Source organism: Grampus griseus (genome assembly GCF_964374135.1).
Source record: "Grampus griseus genome assembly, chromosome: 4".
Lineage (NCBI taxonomy): Eukaryota > Metazoa > Chordata > Mammalia > Artiodactyla > Delphinidae > Grampus > Grampus griseus.
In genome coordinates, this window is record NC_138997.1 from 32,896,753 (window position 1) to 32,917,361 (window position 20,609).

Genomic DNA, 20,609 nt, shown 5'->3' on the forward strand with positions numbered 1-20,609 from the left:
TACAACCTGTGGCTCAAGTCAAAAACCTAGGAGTAAACGTTCTACTCTGTCTCCTAACTGTGAGAAAAAAAGGCCTAGCAAAATAGTTGCAGACTAACTGTGCTCCTTAGTTTAGAAGTAGAAGTTATGGAATGATGCTGAGAGATCAAGTGAGGTAAGTGCAGGCCAGGAAACATATGTAAAAACATACGTAAAAATATTCATAAAAACCGTTGACTTCAAAAATAATCATAAAAGCTCTGATCTAATCTTTTTTGTGATTGTTTTATATAATTTTTGCCTTTCAATTGGGAAAGGTAAAAAATGTTGATCATGTCCAGTGAATGTTGAAGATATAATCATTTTCCAGAAAAAAACTGCAAACAATACAAAGGTCCATCACAATGGAATTGGTTAATTTTAGATGTACACAGTGGAATCGTATGCGTTTGTTAAAAAGAATAAAACAGATCCATGTGTACACACATAGAAAAATAACCAGGATATATTGTTAAGAATAAAAGTTGTAAAATTTTATAGGTACAGTAAGATCCCACTTTTGAATTTTAAAAAATAACATATGTGGTACAATGGTCCTGTTGCTTCTGAGTCTAGGGCGTCACAGGCGAAGGGAAGAGAAGGGCTTTTATGGTTCTCCTGGAGGGACAAGGGCTCTTTTTGTGCACTATGGTGGGTCGGCTAGGGAGGGACTCCCGTCCATTATGAGAGATGTCTTAATATTCCTTGGATATTCCACAGCTGTCCAAGTCTTCCTCACCTCTACTTCAGGACTAAATCAACCTCTTCCACTCCAGAAGCAAAAGGGAAGGATCAGAGAATTACTGGGGCTGAGTTTTCAAGAGGAGATAAGGTGCTGAGGGAAGAGAGGAAGAGTTAAAAAGACTGCTGGACTAGGGCAAAGGAATACTTCTTCAAGAGAGAGGCCACACGCAAATGGGAATGAAAGCCCGAGCCAGAGCATGGCAGAGGGGCAGTGAGGCTGGGAGTACCATGCCTGACTTCCCAACCCTGTCAACTCCATCATGGGCTGCACTGCACTCAAGAATCTAAAATACAAATGAGACCATACATGTTTGGGGGCTCCACCCAGAGGAAGAAAATCAGATACGACTTTCCCTGCCATCACCTGCACTCCTTCAATGTGAGCAGCAGGAGATGAAGATGACGGGCCACGTGGTACTGCCTGGCCCACTGAAAGGTAAGGCTCATTTCCTTTTGACCAGTTTCTTAATTCAAGATAGAAGACCATTGTGCTGAGTTACAGCAATATTACTATTTCCAGAGGAAATAAAAATCTGAAGAATATACCCCGCAAACTTGTAACAGATATTCTCTCTTGGAATGCAATCATGGCAAACATTCACTTTTTAAATGATGTGTTTCTGTAAACAGTGTTTTCTATTGAGCCTGCTTTACTCCACATGTGTGTGTGTGTGTGTGTTTGTACACACATATATATGAAGCTTCTATGTTGTATGATTTTTAAGGTTCACCTTTGCCCCACTCCACCCATACAGGACACCCTGAAAGTCTGAAAAGTCTAGAAAGGGGAATTGGTTGCTGGTTTTTTTTTAAAGGACCCACATTTAGCTGGGATGAAGTAAGAGAGTAGCGTTGACATATATACACTACCAATTGTAAAATGGATGGCTAGTGGGAAGCTACTGCATAGCACAGGGAGATCAGCTCGGTGCTTTGTGGGATAGGGAGGGTGGGAGGGAGGCTCAGGAGGGAGGGGATATGGGGATATATGTACATATATATAGCTGATTCACTTTGCTGTACAGCAGAAAGTAACATAGCATTGTAAAGCAATTATACTCCAATAAAGATGTGGAAAAAAAAAGGATCCACGTTTAAGCATCTCATCTTCTAATCATCACTTAGAATCATGTGACTTTTATCTTGTAGTTGTACCTCTCCTGTATATGTTTTGTAAAACAAAGGGGTACCCTAAATTTATGCACAGAGGTCTTTTATATCTGAAGGGTGTACTTTCAGATATAAACACAAACACGTACACCCTAAACTCAAGGGGGACCCATGGGTTTGAAAAATCCTAATGAAAAGACAAATAGTGGGAAGGCAAAGTGGGGAAATCCACACTATCAACTTAAGGCTGTAAGTTCCATTACAGACTCCAACTTGCTGATTTCATACTGGGAAAAGCATCATAACCACAGCTGGCAAATGTTAAGGTTTGGAAACTTAGACGCCTTAGCAGCTTTGCTTTCCTGGAGGAAAAAGAAGGTAGTGCAGGTACATGTAATGGAAGCACGGGCTGCGCTACTTTGCCTCCCTGCTCCCAATACAAACACATTTACAGAACGGTGTATTATCGTTAAGCACACGGTTTAGGGGATTTCCTATTACATTTCTGTGTTCCCTCTGTAAAGAACTACAGGAGAAAGATTCCCCAAGTCTTTAGTTACAAGAAAGTAAATGCTTCTTCTTCTGAACAGGAGGAACGTATCTACATGAATCCTGTCACTACAGGAATAGTTCCAGCCTTAACACATGTGCGTGATCCTGCAGACTCTATTTCCATGTGCTAAATCCTTCCTAGCTTAATCTTACTGTGCCGCTTCCCTTATCTTTTTCCCTGATTTCCTTAATTTTATTTTCATCTTTGTGAATTTTGTGTAGTTTTATTAGCAGCTTCATATTACATTTTTAATTAGGTGGAGTACAAAATACATTAACTTAATCAATATACACCCGCAGATGTGTGCACTTGTGGTGCACATGCCCATACACTGTTCTATACTATGTCAGCTAAATATTCTTGGTCCTCAGAATGCCATCTAAGGGACCCAGCTAAAGTCCTTAAATAGCACTTCCTCAAATAGTCTTCGCATCTATCCTCATAGCCCCCTGGACTGCCCCATCATTGATCACCCTTGTGGCCTGTCCTCCCCCACGGAACAAAAGCTCTTCACGGAGAGGGACCATTTCCATCTTGTTCTCTGTTATTTCCCACTGGCCAGCAGGGTGTTTGGTGCAGCCAAGCACTCAATGAAGCTCCCTGTTCTAACGGAAAGTTTCTGCTCATTGACCATGTTCTATTTGTACACTCAGAAGCTTATCAAATTCTTTTTTTTTTAATTTTTATTTATATTTTTTATACAGCAGGTTCTTAGTAGTTATCCATTTCATACATATTAGTGTACGTATGTCAATCTCAATCTCCCAATTCATCAAGCTTATCAAATTTAAATGATGACTTAAAGCATTTCCAAAGCACAAGCAAATTTTCTTTCCAATGCAGATTAGCTATAGGACTTTTACATAAAGTAACTGAAGGAAGGGTTTTCTTGGAAAGAACTCAAACATCCTTAGTGGAGAAAAGCAGCCAAGTTAAGAAGGAAAGTAAAAGAATAAATAAGAAGACAAAGAGAAATTAAGGTAATAAGAGTTGCTAAGGAAGGAGAAGAAAGAGCACATGGAGAAAACACTACAGTTTATTAACTAAACGTTTCTTTATGTGTTAATAGTACGCTAACATTTTCAATATGTTTTCATTTGACTTAAAAAATTGAGGAGTTATTCAAGGGAAGAATTCTTAATACCATTTTATAGGTTAGAAAATTGAGTGAGGTAAACATTTGTCATTTTGTGGTTATAATGCATCTTGAGTTTGGGAGAAGAAATTGAGCATAACCAGCTGAGGCCTCTCTGGGATTTTCTTTTCAGATTCGGTCAGCCTTAACTTGAACTCTTTCTCAAATATAAATTCTGTGTCTGTCCTCTTCAATACTTTATCCTCAGCATGTAGAAGAGTAGCTGGCCCATTATAGGTACTTAATAAATATGGGAAAAGGGAAGGAAGAAAAGAAGAAAAGAAAGGAAGGAGGGAAGGAGGGAGGGAAGGAAGGAAATAGTGAGGGAAGGACAGAAGGGAGGGAGGGAGGAAATAACCAATTGAATAGTCCCTGCTGTCTGCCACATAGTAAGAGGCCTTCTCCTTCAAGAGGCCTTGAGTTACCCAGTGATTCCCATTCCTGTTTGGTAATTCTAATTAACAAACCCAGCTGGCCACTGGTCTAAAAGAACATTCTCTAACCAGCTTTAAAGGTAATAGTGATGAGATTATGATCCCATCACTACTGACTCCTGAGATCTCTTAATTGGCTCTGAACTCAGGAAGGGAATGAGTTCCCAATGCCAACAGTTGCGTTCAAAGTTTCCAGTGTCCCTAACCCGCTTTTACAAATTATTTTCTCTTGTTTCACTCTTAGTGTCTGTGTTCCTGTCAAAATACAGTCCCCCATTTCACACATGGTGTTTCACGGTGTTCTCTCTGCTTGGAATTCCTTCCCTCCCTTCACTTCAGTATGATCAAATCCTACTCAGAATTCGTTCATTTATTTGAATGCAAAGGCCCAAATGCAATTGCTACACCCACGAAGAATTGCTGTCCACACCTGCCCCCGGGCAGCACGGCCGCTCCATGCAGCTCCCCTGCAGGTGCACATACAGGCACAGTCACAGTCACACAGGGCAGTCTAGTGGTGACAGCTGAAGCCAGTCTGGGCTGGGGGTTGACAATTGGCATTCTGAGTCCAGATCTGAGAAGACCATGACCGCCTGGCCCATATCCCGTCCCCGGCTGATGCCTGAGTGTGTGCACATGTGTGCGAATTGTGTGTCTCTCCCTGCTTTTCTGTCTTCTGACAATTTCAATGACTTGCTACCTCTTCCCTGATGTACTGAGCTGAAGTAATCTTTCCTTCCCCTGAATTCCCATAGAATTTCATTCTTATAATACTGACCATTCCTTATTTGATTTATTTGTATGTCTTAAACCTTCCTGCCATCACTTCTCTAAACAGGATCTCAAGGAATTGGAAGGAACTGGGGAGCCTAAGAAAAGAGGAAGGTTTCTTTGGTGAAATTAACAGTCTGAGCAAAAAAATAAGAGACATGACTGTCTAACCCAGGCCATCGTGGATGGAGGAGGCTCAGAGGCAGGTTGTATAAGCCAAGAGTAGACAAGGACATTGTACCATGAAGCAGGACATGCAAGCAAATGTGTCCTTTATTATAATGACATTGGAGAGTCCCTAAAAGTTGGAACAGGGAGGGGACACAAACAGTTATCCGACTGAACATTTATTAGGCAAAAGTATCTTACGTATTTGTCAAATCCTATTTCACCACACATATAATTTGGGTTAGGACTTAATAACTGGTTATCTTCTCTATTTCTGTTCTCAACCTCTTTCGTAAATTAAGCCAGAAATTTGAAATCAGGGCTGTCTAAGTCTAGGAAACCTAGTCTGCATTCAAGAAGAAAGCTCCTTTGTACTCCTGAAAATGGCCCAACTTAGGACATGAGCTCTACTTAAAGAAAATATTGCATCACATATCATGTAAGAAGTTCACTTACACTTCTTAGGCTCCTTACCAAATATGACTTGCTTTTTCACAAAACTGTGACACCCTTTAATCCCATGATGCTATGTCCTCTGCTTTTCTAGACAACTGTCCCTTCTTGGCGGCCAGGCTTTCCCCTGCTCTTTGAGCCCGACTGGGCCATACAGTCCGAGTTTTACCCACTTCACAATTAACACTCTCAAGGACAGACAACGCATTTACTTCTTACAAAAGGTTTCCTTTTATGTTTTTTTGTTTGTTTGTTTTGCGGTACGCGGGCCTCTCACTGCTGTGGCCTCTCTACGCGGGCCTCTCACTGCTGTGGCCTCTCTCGTTGCGGAGCACAGGCTCCGGACGTGCAGGCCGAGCGGCCATGGCTCACGGGCCCAGCCGCTCCGCGGCATGTGGGATCTTCCCAGACCAGGGCACGAACCCGTGTCCCCTGCATCGGCAGGCGGACTCTCAACCACTGCGCCACGAGGGAAGCCCGAGGTTTCCTTTTAAAAACTGCATTTCCTGAGACTTGGATTTTACCTCTGCCGATGAATTTTGTAGTCCTGCTTTCACAGCAACAGCATCTTAAAATGAGGAGATGGGGGGTCAGGCTGGGAGGCATTTTCCCTTCTCTCATTCACAAGAAAATGAAGAATGAAAACCTGGCACATTATCTCAGAATATCTGCTCATCTTTCAGCTGGATAAAGTAGAACTATGTAGAAGGGATGCAAGAGGAGAGACTGAAGATATGTTTTTAAAAAGTGTTGCTGAGTAGACCAAGGACCAAGCCTGAAAAGGAGGTGAGGATGGGTGTAGAAGTAGAGATGCTTTGGGTTTTGTTTTTTGCTTTGGGAAGAGAAGTCCCATCTGATATATGTTTACCTTCTATCCTTTTTTAAAATTTAATTTTTTGAATTAAAATTGTATCTATTTAAGGTGTGCAACATGATGTTTTGATATACTTACATCTAGTGACATGATTAACATAGTTAAGTAATTAACATACCCATCTCCTTATTTGTTACCTGTGTGTGTGGGTGTGTGTGTGTGGGGGTGGGTGTGTGGTGAGAGCACCAAATATCTACTCTCTTAGAAAATGTTCACTATACAATTCAGTATTATGAACTATGGTCATCATGTTGTACATTAGATCTGTAGAACTTATTCATTCCACATAACTGAAACTTTCTACCCTTTGACCAACATCTCCCCATTTCCCTTACCTCCCCGCCGATGATAACCCACTGTTTTGCATTTTGTATTCAACTTTTTTAGATTCTACATACAGGTGAGGTCATGCAGTATTTTTCTTTCCGTGTTTGGCTAATTTCACTTAGAATAACGTCCTCCAGGTTTATCCATGTTGTCATGAATGGCAGGATCTCCCGTTTTAAGGCTGAATAATTCAAAATCTATGTCCTTACAAAGACTTATATTGTGATCAATGGATATGTATTGATTTGATTTTAATTTCATTTAAACAAGGAATTACATATGGTACATTTTCTCCATGCCCTATAAGAATAGGGGCACTAAATAGGATTTTGAATCCTGGATTCATCATTTACTGATTGTGTTAAGTGGGAATAACAGCCACTTCCCAGGGTGAAGATTCAATGAAATAATGTACAGAAAGTGCCCAATGCCTGACACGTAATAAGCACTCAAAAAAAATTATTATTCCCAGTTCTCATTTTCCTGCCCACCTTCCTGTTCTTACTCATCACAACTCCAGCCCTTCCAATGTCACACTGAGGTAGTTCTCAACAGCTACGCCGCAATACATCATTGCAGGGCTCAGCAATGAGGCATGTCTCAGATAATGTGCTTATGGTATAGGATAACTTCCAAAATTCTTGAATAATTTTTGGAAAATAAATATTATTTTTTATTCAGGTTTAGTTAATTTACAATGTTGTGTTAGTTTCAAGTGTACAGCAAAGTGATTCCGTTATACATATATATATATTCTTTTTCAGATTTTTTTCCATTATAGGTTATTACAAGATATTGAATATAGTTCCCTGTGCTATACAGTAGGTCCTTGTTGTTTATCTATTTTATATATAGTAGTGTGTATATGTTAATCTCAAACTCCTAATTTATCTCTCTGCCCTTCCCCCGCCCCACCTCGCTATCCCATTTGGTAACCATAAGTTTGTTTTCTATGCCTGTGAGTCTATTTCTGTGGAAAATAAATGTTACTCGATGTCTATCCTTATCAGGCTATCCCCAGGATAATGTCACTCTTAGTCATTCTCATTCCAGTAAGCTCCCAAGTAGGACCCTTCCCCTCAAACTGACTGCCAGCCCCAATCACTAAAGTCATATACAGGCACGTTTCAGAACCTCAGAGATACTGGGGTTCAATTCCAGATCATGGCAATAAACTGAATATCACAATAAAGTGAGTCACACAAATTTTTTGGTTTCCCAGTGCATATAAAAGTTATGTTTACAATATACTATAGTCTTTAAGTGTGCAACAGCGTTAGGCATATAAAATGTACATACCTTAATTTAAAAATACTTTATTGCTGAAAAATGCTAACCATCATCTGAGCCTTCACTGAGTCATAATCTTTTTGCAATAATAACAACAAAGATTATCAGTGGATAACGGATCACTGTAATGAAATATAATAATAATGAAAAGGTCTGAAATATTGTGAGAATTACCAAAATGTGACACAGAGACACAAAATAAGCAAATGCTGTGAAAAAAGGCATTGATAGACTTGCTTGACACAGGGCTGCCACAAACCTTTAATTCATAAAAAATGCAATATCTGCAAAAAGCAATAAACGTACGCCTGTAAAGTTACTAGATGAAGACATTCAATTCTCCATTCCTACTCAAAGCTAAGGCCTAAGTCTAGCTTTGCATCCTCAAAAACTCAACTCACTAAGGTATCCTACTTAACAGAGTCTTTCATTATAGGTGTGCACACCTCAGAGCAGCACATCGACAGAGGCTTTAGAAAGACTTTTTCCTTTAACCTGATCAAATTCTTAGGACCTCACTCCCACTCCGACCTCCTTCTCACTAGTTGAGGGGGAATAGGAAACAGACTTATTTTACCCTTTATCAGCAAAAGCCCTCAGTGTTTGTGGCTTTTTTTCCATGCCTCCAAAACATCATCTTAAGAGGAGATCTGGAGTTTCATGAAAGATTTCATGATATCTGTGTTCTGGGAGAACTGGAAACAGAAACTGAGCTGTAAATGCTGGATCGTCATGCCTGAAAGCAATTTCCATTTTCCATTCTGGATTGATTTTAAAATATGGTATCATTCCCAGAGCTGTTAAGAATAATTCAGCTTCTACCTTCCCACCCTTCCCCTTGCTCTTAATCCTTCCCTCAAAGCAGATGGCATGCAAGATTTTAACATTAAAATCTGCCAAGAAACATGAAAAACTAGTAAACAAATCTGTTAATAGTTAGAAATACTTTATGGAAATATATTTTTTAAGCTCTCTGCATTTAGGGGGGAAAGCCCATCATTTGAGACGTGTCTCATGGCTGTACAATGACGTTATTGGGGAGTGGGGTTGAGAACTACTGAGTCACAGTGTTGTGATGGATAAGGACAGGAAGGCGGGCAGAAAACGAGAACTGGGGACAATAATAACTGTCTTGTGGAGTGCCTACTCATAAATGAACATTTTGTTTTCATTTGGAGTTCTTTATTTTCCAAGAAAATAAAAAAATCACACTAGATGGGGAAACGGGTTGAGTGTAAGATGCAAATTCAAGGCCAGCAGAGGGGGTTGGTGGCAAAGGGATTCATATACCAAAGTTGAATCCATAACTAATATAGGTCTTTAGTGGCTGAGCAGTAAACAGACTAAATTCCAGCTGGGCCCAGAATGTTCTCCTGAGGTTTTCGAAGCTCTGAGCTGTTTCACAACAGTCAGGGGAACCTAGGGGTCCCCCTGGAAACAAAGGAATAGAGAGGGAATTCCAAACTGCTGTGAACAAGCTCCAAGAGACTATAAATACACAGCACAGGGTGCTTCAGCCTGTACAAGCAACCAAGAAGAAAGCACCAGGATTTTCATTTATACAGCAGAGGTAAAATTTCCCTTTACAGTGACTAGGCTCTCAGGACTATCCCTTACCATTTGATGACAGAAGGCTCACTGCAGAACCTCCTTCAAAGGCCCTTTTACCCAGGAAATCAGAGATTTACACTACACCCCTCAGTACCCACCCCCCATGCCATGGGGGTGTTGTGTTGTATGGTAGTTAAACAAGAGAGTTGAAATTGCTTGGGCATGCCACCTGAAACCCTTAGTTTCAGTATGGTCACACTTTCAAAAGAACACCAATCTATTCTGAAAGCCAAGAAGAATAACAGAGCTCTTCAGGTCTTCTTAAAGGGATGACCAGAGTCTTCACACTGCTTCCAACAGACAGAATTCCCTAAACACCCTTCTTGGACAGCTTTGCCTTCCCCCAAGTTTTATACTCAGGATAGCTACGATATCCCTCCCTCTCTCCCAGCTCTGTTGTGCTCTCATTTGCCTCTTCCTCTACCTGCAGCCACCGTCATTCTCTGCCCAGACCCCAGCTTGCTCCCAACTTGTGAGCTGCCGACTACATCCATCTCCAGAAAATGAAATGGCGTCCATGCCCTTACCTTAAGCTTTTTTCCTTCATTTTTTAAAATTATAGTAAAAGTTATATTCAGATATGTGTCAATCTTAAAGTACAGTTAGATGAGTTTTGGCTAATATATATGTACATACTGCATATATATTAGTATACATAGTATTTCATGGTATATATATATATATATATATACACATATGTGTGTGTATCTGCATAACCAACACATGATTCAAAATACAGAATATTTGTCACCCCAGAAAGTTTCCTCATTCCTTCACCCAGTTACTCTCCACCCCATAAACAACAACCATTCTAATTTCTATTGCCACAGACTAATTTTATTAGCTCATTGACTTCACATAAATAAAATATCAATAATATATGTGCTATTTTGTGTCTAGTTTCTTTGACTCAAACATAGGGGTTTTGAAATTCATCCGTAGTGTTTCATGTTTCAACAGATCATTCTTTTATACTGCTGAGTAGTGTTATATTAAATCTACATAGCACAATTCATTCCCATAAACTTGTGTGTTGTTTCCAGTTTGGGGCTACTGTGAAAGAAGCTGCTATGAACATTCTTGTACGTGGCTTTTTACCCACTTTTCTTGGGTAAAAATCTAGGCATGGAATTGCGGGGTCATGGATAAGTGTATGTTTAACTTCATTAAGAAACTACCAAACACTTTCCCCCAAAGTATTTTCCCAGCAACACGTGAGACTTCCAGCTGCCCCACATCCTTGTCAACACTGATGAAGTCTTTTTAATTTTATCTATTCTAGTGGTTGTGAAATCTTCATTTCCTTGAGGATCAATGACGTTGAATATTTTTCCATGGATTTATTGAACGTAAATACATCTTTTTTTTGTGAAGTGTCTGTTCAGGTATTTTGCCCATTTTATTGATTTTGATATTTTATTATTGATTATAGCAATTTGGCAAATATATTCTCCCAATATGTAGCTTACTTTTTCATTTTCTTAATGGTGTCTTTTTTTTTTTTTTTTTTTTGCGGTACGCGGGCCTCTCACTGTTGTGGCCTCTCCCGCTGCGGAGCACAGGCTCCGGACACGCAGGCTCAGCGGCCACGGCTTACGGGCCCAGCTGCTCCGCGGCATGTGGGATCTTCCCGGACCGGGGCACGAATCCGCGTTCCCTGAATCAGCAGGCGGACTCTCAACCACTGCGCCACCAGGGAAGCCCAATGGTGTCTTTTGATGAGCATAACTTTTTAATTTTTATGAAGTTCAATTTTACCAGTTTTTTTTTTTTCTTTATGGTTTGGGCTTTTCTTGTCCTGAGACATCTCTTCCTACCTCACGAGTGCAAAGACATTATCCTGTGTTTTCTTCTAGAAGTTTGAAAGTTTTAGCTTTTACATTTCGGTCTACGAGCGACTTCAAATTAGTTTTGTGTATGGTATGAGAATATGGTCAACTTTTTGTCTATACAGACATCCAATCACTTCACAATTATTTATTGGAAATACTTTCTTTTCACCATTGAATTGCCCTGGTATCTTTGTCAAAAATCAACAGTGAAAATCTCTTCTTGGACTCCAACTCTTTTTTTTTATGCGGGCTTCTCACTGTTGCAGCCTCTCCCGTTGCGGAGCACAGGCTCCGGACGCGCAGGCTCAGTGGCCATGGCTCACGGGCCCAGCCACTCCACGGCATGTGGGACCCTCCTGGACCGGGGCACGAACCCGCGTCCCCTGTATCGTCAGGCGGACTCTCAACCACTGCGCCACCAGGGAAGCCCTGGCCTCCAATTCTGTTCCACCAATTTGCCTGTCTTTATGCCAGTACAACACTCTGTTGATTACCATAGCTTTATACAAAGTCTTGAATAAGTTAGGGTAAGTCTCTCAACTTTTTTTTGAAAAATGTTTGGCTATTCCAGATCCTTTGTATTACAATACAGATTTTAGAATCAACTTGCAACTATTATCAAATAAGTCTGTTGGAATGTTGATTGGGACTAGGATAAAGCTATAGATCAATTTGAGAAGAAGTTTTATCTTAAAAGTATTAAGTATACCAGTCTATGAACATTATATGTCTATTTATTTATATCGTCTTTATTTTCTCTCAGCAAAGTTTTGTAGTTTTCACTGTACAGGTCCTACACATCTTTTATTAAATTTATTCCTAAGTATCTTCTTTTTGATATGATTTAAAAATTATATTTTTAAAAATTTCATTTACTACTCTTTATTGCAAATATGTAGAAAAATAATTGCTTTTTGTATATTTACCTTATATCCTAAGATTTTGCTAAAATCACTTACTAGTAAACTTTTATAGATTTCTTAGGGTCTTCTACATAAACATCTATGAATAAGACTTTTTACCTCATCCTGTCCAATCTTTTTTAATTTATTTTTCTTGCCTTATTATTCTGGTAAGGACCTTCATAGCACAGTATCAAATAGACGTGGTGAGAATAAGCATTCTTGCCTCTTTTGTGATCTTAGGGGGAAATCACTGTCTCTCATCATTCCGTATGAAGTTAGCTGTAACTTTCTCATTATGCCCTTTATAAAGTCCCATTTCCAGTTTGTTGACAGCAGTTTTTTTTAACCTTGAATAAGTGCTGAATTTTGTCAAACATGTTTTCTGTGTTTACTGAGATAATACATTTTTCATTTTTTTCTGTTAATGTGGCTAATTGCATAGATTTTCAAATGTTGAACAACCTTGTATTCCTGGGATAAGCCCCACTTGGCTTTGTTATCCTTTTCATACATCATTGGATTTCTCTAATATATTGTTGAAGATTTTTGTGTCTATGTTTATGGAAGATACTGGTTGTAATTTCATTTATTGATAATGTCTTGATCAGGTTTTAATATCAGAATTATCGTGGGCTCACAACATGAGTTGGAAAACATTGCCTCACCCTCTGTTTTTTGGGTTTATGTGAGATTGGTATTAATTCTTTCTCAAATGTCTGATAGAATTCACCCATAATACCATCTGAGCCTGGAGATTTTTATTTTGAGGAAAAGGGGTGGATAGTTATTATAAATTCTATTTCTTAATTAGATATAGAGCTACGGAGGTTGTTCATTCTTTTTGTGATAGTTTTGTAAAGTTGGTTATTTGTCCATTTCATAGAGTTTATTGAATTTATGGACATGAAGTTTTGCATAGTATCTTTTTAACATTTGTAGGATCTGCAATAATATCCTTATTTTCATTCCTATTATGATAATTCTTTTTTGCTTGATTACTCTTGCTAGGGCATAATTTTTATTAATCTTTTCAATTTTTCATTTGGTAATTTTCTCTAATATTTATGTTCTACTTTACAAAATTCTGTTTTTCTCTTTATATTGTAACTCCCTTCTTCTATGTACCACTTCGCTCTATCTTATACCTTTCTTCTTTAATAGTTATGGAAACATTTCCCTCTAATAACTGCTTTAACTGCAACCCACAAATATTAATGTTGTATTGTTTTTTTTTTAATTTTTATTTATTTATTTTTCTTTTTGCTGTACGCGGGCCTCTCACTGTTGTGGCCTTCTCCCGTTGCAGAGCACAGGCTCCGGATGCACAGGCTCAGCAGCCATGGCTCACGGGCCCAGCCGCTCCACGTCATGTGGGATCTTCCCCGACCGGGGCACGAACCTGTGTCCCCTGCATCGGCAGGTGGACTTTCAACCACTGCGCCACCAGGGAAGCCCTTAATGTTGTATTTTTATCATCATTCAGTTCAAAATATTTTCTATTTTTTTTCAATTTCTTCATTGATTTATGGATTATTTAGAAGAGTGTTACTTAATTTCAAATATTTGGGGTTTTTTTCCCTAGAAATGCTTTTGTTATTGATTTCTCTTTTTTTAAGATTTATTTGTTATTTATTTATTTAATTTATTTTTGACTGTGTTGGGTCTTAGCTGCAGCACACAGGAGCTTTGTTGAGGCATGTAGGATCTTTTGTTGCAGCACACGGGCTTCTCTCTAGTTGTGGCATGTGGGTTTTCTCTTCTCTAGTTGTGGCGCGTAGGCTCCAGAGTGCATGGGCTCTGTAGTTTGAGGCACGTGGGCTCTCTAGTTGAGGTGCGCAGGTTCAGTAGTTTTGTCGCACAGCCTTAGTTGCCTAGCGGCATGTGGGATCTTAGTTCCCTGACCAGGGATCAAACCCACGTCCCCTGCGTTGTAAGGCAGGTTCTTTACCACTGGACCACCAGGGAAGTCCCTGATTTCTAACTTAATTTCACTGTGGTCAGAGAACATATAGTCTCTGTGCTTTCAATCTTCTAATTGTGTTGAGATTTATTTATGACCCAGTATTCAATCTATGATGTTAAACACTCCAAGTGTACTTGAAAGCAATGTATGTTCTGCAATTGCTAGATAAAGGGTCTATAAATGCTAGCTATGTCCAGTGGAGGAGAGTTGTTTAAATCTATGTGCTCTTTTTTTTTTTTTTTTTTTCTGCTTGGTCCATCAATTACTAAGAAGGGCTGTTAAAAATCTCTGACTTACCTATTTTACTATTTCTTCCTTTAGGTCTGTCAGATTTTGCCTCAGGTATTTTGAAACTCTGTTACTAGATACATGCACATTTATGATGATTATATCTTTATGCTTAACTGTCCTTTTATCATCATGAAATGTCCTCCTTGATCTGTGACAGTTTTTGTTTACTTCATCTGAAAAGACAAAGCCACACCAGCTTTCTTATGCTTATTATCTGTAGAGTTTACCTGTCGTTCCCCCCCACCCCGCCCCAGGGCTCCTCTGGCCACTTTCATGACTTTCTACTTATCTTTAGTTTCTGGCAGTTTGATAATGATATATCTAAGTGTGTATCTCTTTTTGTTTGCCCTGCTTGGGATTTGCTGATATCCTTAGATATGGACAATGATGTTTGTCTCCAAAACTGGGGATTTTTTAGCCCTGTGTCTTCAAATATATATATTTTTGGTTGGCCCATTCACTCCCTTCTCCCTCAGGAACTCCAATTATGTGTATGATAGATTATTTTGTCCCAGAGGTCACTAGGCTCTGTTCATTTTTAAAAAATATTTTTTCTTTCTATTCATCAGAATGAACTTTTTATTTAAGATATTGTTTCAGATACTGTTTTTCACTTCTAGAGTTTCCATGTAGATCATGTTTATAGCTTCTATTTTTTTTTTTTTTTTGCTGACATTCTCACATGTTCCATCATTAAGACCAACCCTTCCTTTAAGTCCTTAAACATATTTATAATAGATTCTTTAGTCTTTATTTGCTAAATCTAACCTCTGGGTCATCTTGGGTCCATTTTTCTGGGTCATATTTTCTGGCCTTTCAGGTGTTTCGCAAGTTTTATTATATTGTACACTGGGAATTGTATATGACACATTGTAAAGAGCTTGAATTATGTTGTCTTCCTTTAAAGAGTTGGCATTTGTTCTTAGGGTACGGCCCTTTCTTGAGGGAACGGTTCTTATTCCTAGGATGTGGACTCTCTGTGATCTCAAGTGAATGCCCACGTTGTTCAGTGGGGTTTCCCCACCTCTGCGGTGGAACTCCCTCCAGCATCTCCTGGCACTGGGCAAACTCAGGTTTCTCGTCGTGGGCCTTCCTCTCCCCGGTTACACCTCACAGGAGGTGTATGTGCACAGCCCAGGCCTGGGCCACAGACCTCAGATAAACACCCACACAGATTTTGGGAACCCCTCTGAGCAGCTTCCTCTTCTCCAGCCCCTCTATCTACAAAGCTCAGCAGCGCCAAACCGCAATTACTGCCTCTCAGCTCAGCAAGACCACTGCTTTCTCAGGTTCCCCCTCACTTCTCCACAGTCAGGAAAGATCCCTGAACCCAAGAGCCGGGGCGGGGCAAACAAGGGCTCCTGTCCTGTGCTTCTCTGCTCAGACTGTTGTCTAACACCTGCAAACAGCTGCCTCATCTATTCTGTCTGCTCCGTAGCTGTTTATGGTAGGAGGATTACTCTGTTGTGGTCGGAAGTGCAAATGATAGCCCTCAGTGTTTTTCTTGTGAGAACCAGCCCGGCCCAGGAATGTTAATGACTAAATGCCTTCATCTCATTACATCTTGCTCCAAGAAGACTTTTTGGAGTCCTGACAAGTCTGCTACATTGTCTTCTCTCTGAGGGGTTCTGTGTTACACTTACTTGTGGCCAGTGAATCTCTTCTTTTTTTTTTTATTCTTTTTTTATAAAGATATTCAGTAGAAATGTTTTCTTTAATAATTATTTATTTATTTATATATTTTTGGCTGTGTTGGGTCTTCGTTTCTGTACGAGGGCTTTCTCTAGTGGCGGCAAGCTGGGGCCACTCTTCATCGCGGTGCACGGGCCTCTCACTATCGCGGCTTCTCTTGTTGTGGAGCACAGGCTCCAGACGCGCAGGCTCCGTAGTTGCGGCTCACGGGCTTGGTTGCTCCACGGCATGTGAGATCTTCCCAGACCAGGGCTCGAACCCGTGTCCCCTGCACTGGCAGGCAGATTCTCAACCACTGCGCCACCAGGGAAGCCCCAGTGAATCTCTTCTGACTTTCCGGAGAGATCTCACCTTCCTTTTTCCTTTTGCTCTTGTGTTTGGGCACCATCACCAGTTTCCCAACTGCATATGACTGCACATGCCGAAGTTTCCCTAACACCCTCTGGAGCTGAGGGATCAGTGGCTGTCTTGGAAAGGAACAGTCAGCATCAGATTCCAATCTTCCTCTCCTCTAGGGTCTGCATCTCTCACAAGAGAAGAAAGATGCCAGGTCCACCTAGTCCTTTCCCTCGTGAATGCAGCTTGACACCAAACTCTCCCAGAAGCGTGGCGGTGCCCACTCCACAGTCCTAGGCAGTTCTGAGACTGTCCAACACATACTGGGGTCTGGGATGAGCCAGAGAACAAGTGGTCACTGAAGTCCCCTTTATGACAATAAGGGGAGGACAGGATACACACTAAAATGCCCAAATTCTGGGCCTGAGGGGCTTTTGCTTGGAATCGAGAGTTCTTTACCTTCTTCTCCACTATGGGAACTTTCTCACTTATTACAGATCTGACTTTAGGAGGGTAAGTCATATCTACCTTAATTTCTGGTTCAAAAAGGATCTCATATCTGGTCTCTGTTAATCTGATTCAAGAAGGCTACTGAGTTTTCCTCCTTTTTTTTTTTTTTTTTACTGTCAACCCCAATCTGCTTCACCAAGAGCAAAAACTCAGGCCTCGCAGGTGTGTGGAGAAGCACAGGTTATGCAGTAAGTGAACTACGAATGCCTCTAGCATGGATCTAGTGCAAGCAGACACTCCAAACTGAATACACACAGAAAACCTTTCTCTCTTTCCTGTTAAGCAGCTAAAAAAATTCCAGTGGGGAGGGGAACTGGATGAAGGCAGTCAAAAAGTACAAACTTCCAGTTATAAGATACATCAGTACTAGGGATGTACAACATAATAAGTATAATTGCCACTGTTGAATGCTATATGTAAAAGTTGTTAAGAGAACAAATCCTGAGTTCTCATTGCAAGAAAAAAAAATTTTCTATTTCTTTAATTTTATACGTATGTGAGATGATGGATGTTCACTAAATTTACTGTGATAATCACTTCATGATGTATGTAAATCAGATCAAGATGCTGTACACCTCAAGCTTATACAGTGCTGTGCGTCAATTATATCTCAAGAAAACTGGAAGAAAAAAAAGTCTCAGGAGTGCTCTGTCCTTCCACATGCATTGTTTTAAAGCAGAAACACAGTCTACCCCAGCAGAGAGGTCCTGCTAGCTTTGGTCGGAGGCTAAGAGCACAGACACGGACAGTCCCTGTCTACGTCCGTGAGATCCTCTGCACAAACTGAGTCTCTCTCCCTTGGTCTTTTGTACATGTTTCCTTTCTCTGGGGTCTGGAAGAAAGCTGGCTGTACCAGTGCTTGCAAAGGCTGCCTAATTGCAAGCTCCACAAGAGTGGCCCTAGAAGAACAACTTCCTGTTGCTGGTACAGGGCAAAAGCCTGTCTCCAAGCATCCCCATGACCACATTCTGCATTTTCTCCTTCCTCCAGACCCCCTCACTCCCCCATCTCCTTCCAAAAGCTAGTTTCTGGACCCTGCCTGTTGCTCCTCCAGTACAGTCCATCTCTCTCCCTAAGACCACCCGTGTCACAGGCAGGACCTCTGGGGTCTGCTCAACAGTATCTCTCACTCCATATGGATTTGATCTGGAATTAATCTTGGCGAGCAAGTTGAAAGATGAGAAAGTTAACACTCATATAACCTTAAGAGTAACTTCTCAAATACCTAGATTGCAGGATTTTAGCGGTAAAAATGCAGATATAAAACACTCCTTTAATGTGTGAAATACATTCTTTAAAACCACATTAATAATATCTCACTTGGACTGGCTGCTCTGAAAAGCCATCTTTGCATTGTTCCCTTGTCCGGCTCCCCACGCGCCGCAGCCGCCTCAGCCGCGGACTCCGGCATCTTGATTGCCAGAGTCGTTGAACTCCTGCTTTCTTCTGAATCCGCTGCGTCGGATCACCGGCGTGCCCCATCATTGTCAGACGCGGCCGTGGATACCAGCTCCGAAATCACCACCAAGGACTTAAAAGAGAAGAAGGAAGTTGTGGAGGAGGCAGAGAATGGGAGATAGGCGCCTGCTCATGGAAATGCTAACGAGGCAAATGGAGAGCAGGAGGCCGACACTGAGGTAGACGAAGAAGAGGAGGAAGGGGGGAGGAGGCAGAGGAAGGCGATGGGGAGGAAGAGGATGGAGATGAAGATGATGACACTGAGGCAGCTACAGGCAAGCGGGCAGCTGAAGATGATGAGGATAACGATGTTGACGCCAAGAAGCGGAAGACCGATGAGCATGACTAGACAGCAAAAAAGGAAAAGTTAAACTTAAAAGGCCACCCTGACCTAGTCACCCTCCACTTCCTGTCTCAGAATCTAAGCGCGGTCACCTTCAAGTAGAGAGTCCCGCCCGCCCGCCCGCCCACTGCGGTCAGGGCCACCCGCAGATGACACGCGCTCTCCACCACCCAACCAAAACCACAGTGCGAATTTGCAACAGGGGAGGAAAAAGGAACCAAAACTTCCAAGGCCCTGCTTTTTTTCTTAAAGTACTTTAAAAAGGAAAATTTGTATTTTTTATTTACATTTTATATTTTTGTACATATTGTTAGGGGGTCAAGCCATTTTTAATGATCTCAGATGACCAAACCAGCCTTCGAAGCGTTCTCTGTCCTACTTCTGACTTTACTTGTGGTGTGACCATGTTCATTATAATCTCAAAGGAGAAAAAAAAAAACTTGTAAGAAAAACAAAAACACCAACAAAAAAACAATCTTATTCCGAGCATTCCCGTAACATTTTTTGTGTATATACTTATATGTACCATAAGTAGTTGATTTGTATGAGATGGTTAAAAAGGCCAAAGATAAAAGGTTTCTTTTTTTTCCTTTTTTTTTCTATGAAGTTGCTGGGTTGTTTTTTTTTTTTTTTTTTTTTTTGGCCTGTTTGATGTATGTGTGAAACAATGTTGTCCAACAATAAACTGGAATTTTATTTTGCTGAGTTGTTCTAACAAACAAATAAATAAATAAATAAATAATATCTCATTTGCAACCCAGTGATTACTCCAGTTTAAATATTACTATGGTGCCTGAGCTATGTTTAATGAACAAATTTAATAAGACTAGCACTAAAATTCTATCTAGGTTTCTTGAGGATAAACTTCCATAGGAGACCAATCTATAATTCATATATGTTGGGCAGGGAAAATGCAATATACTGGCCTTTCCTAATATAGGCCATCACCATTTTCATACATTACTTCACTTCTTTAAACGAGCCTAAGGTTATAAATAGAAGATTTGGGCTTCCCTGGTGGTGCAGTGGTTGAGAGTCCTCCTGCCGATGCAGGGGACACGGGTTCGTGCCCCGGTCCGGGAACATCCCACATGCCATGGAGCGGCTGGGCTCGTGAGCCATGGCCGCTGAGCCTGTGCGTCCGGAGCCTGTGCTCCACAATGAGAGAGGCCACAACAGTGAGAGGCCCGCGTACCGAAAAAAAAAAAAAAAAAAATAGAAGACTTAAGAGTTATAAGGAAAATTCAGTTTCTAAAGAGTTGTTTTTTAAAAGCACAAAATAGCTCATTATGAATCATGGAGCTCTCTTTTTCCAAATGAATTCTGTCTTGTCAACATTGGAAGTGAAGAGAAACCACAGCAAGCCTCTAAAGGAACATCTCTCTGAGTACAGAGAAGGAAGTCAGCTCCCTTCCCTCCGCTGGAAGGAAACCATGCTCCACCCTCCTTAGACCTCAGCCTGCCGTGGAGCGGAGACGGGGTGCTCCCCTCCCCAGGCCTGCTGCCTCTTGCAGCTCCCTGCCCTCGAGTCGTTGCATGAAGTTTCCACCTGCCTGGCTGCCTGTGCATTGAGATCTGGAATCCCAGAAAGGGGGAAGCAGGGGCAATGCTGCCACGGAGAGGAAGGAACTCACTTGGGGCCCAAATTCAATCTGTATGGGTCTGTCAATGAAAAGAGCTTCCTCTTACACTAGTTAAATTTAAAATCTTAGGCACACTTGATATGCACTAGGTTGTCAGTCAATTTAATATTTCAGCAAATGAATGCTTCTTTTATTTATTTATTTATTT

The 20,609-nt window shown here is 40.8% G+C and overlaps 1 protein-coding gene and 1 pseudogene across 2 annotated transcripts in view; one reads left to right on the forward strand and one right to left on the reverse strand.

Moving 5' to 3' along the window:
• Positions 1-20,609, reverse strand: part of DCHS2 (dachsous cadherin-related 2) — a gene marked incomplete at both ends in the record, with an annotated part of 287,003 nt that overhangs the window by 168,912 nt on the left and 97,482 nt on the right. The gene's annotated exons all lie outside the window — the stretch shown is intronic.
• On the forward strand, positions 1,162-18,956 carry LOC309821774 (prothymosin alpha-like; annotated as a pseudogene). The gene is made up of 2 exons: positions 1,162-1,198; positions 18,404-18,956. The product of its transcript is annotated as a prothymosin alpha-like (transcript).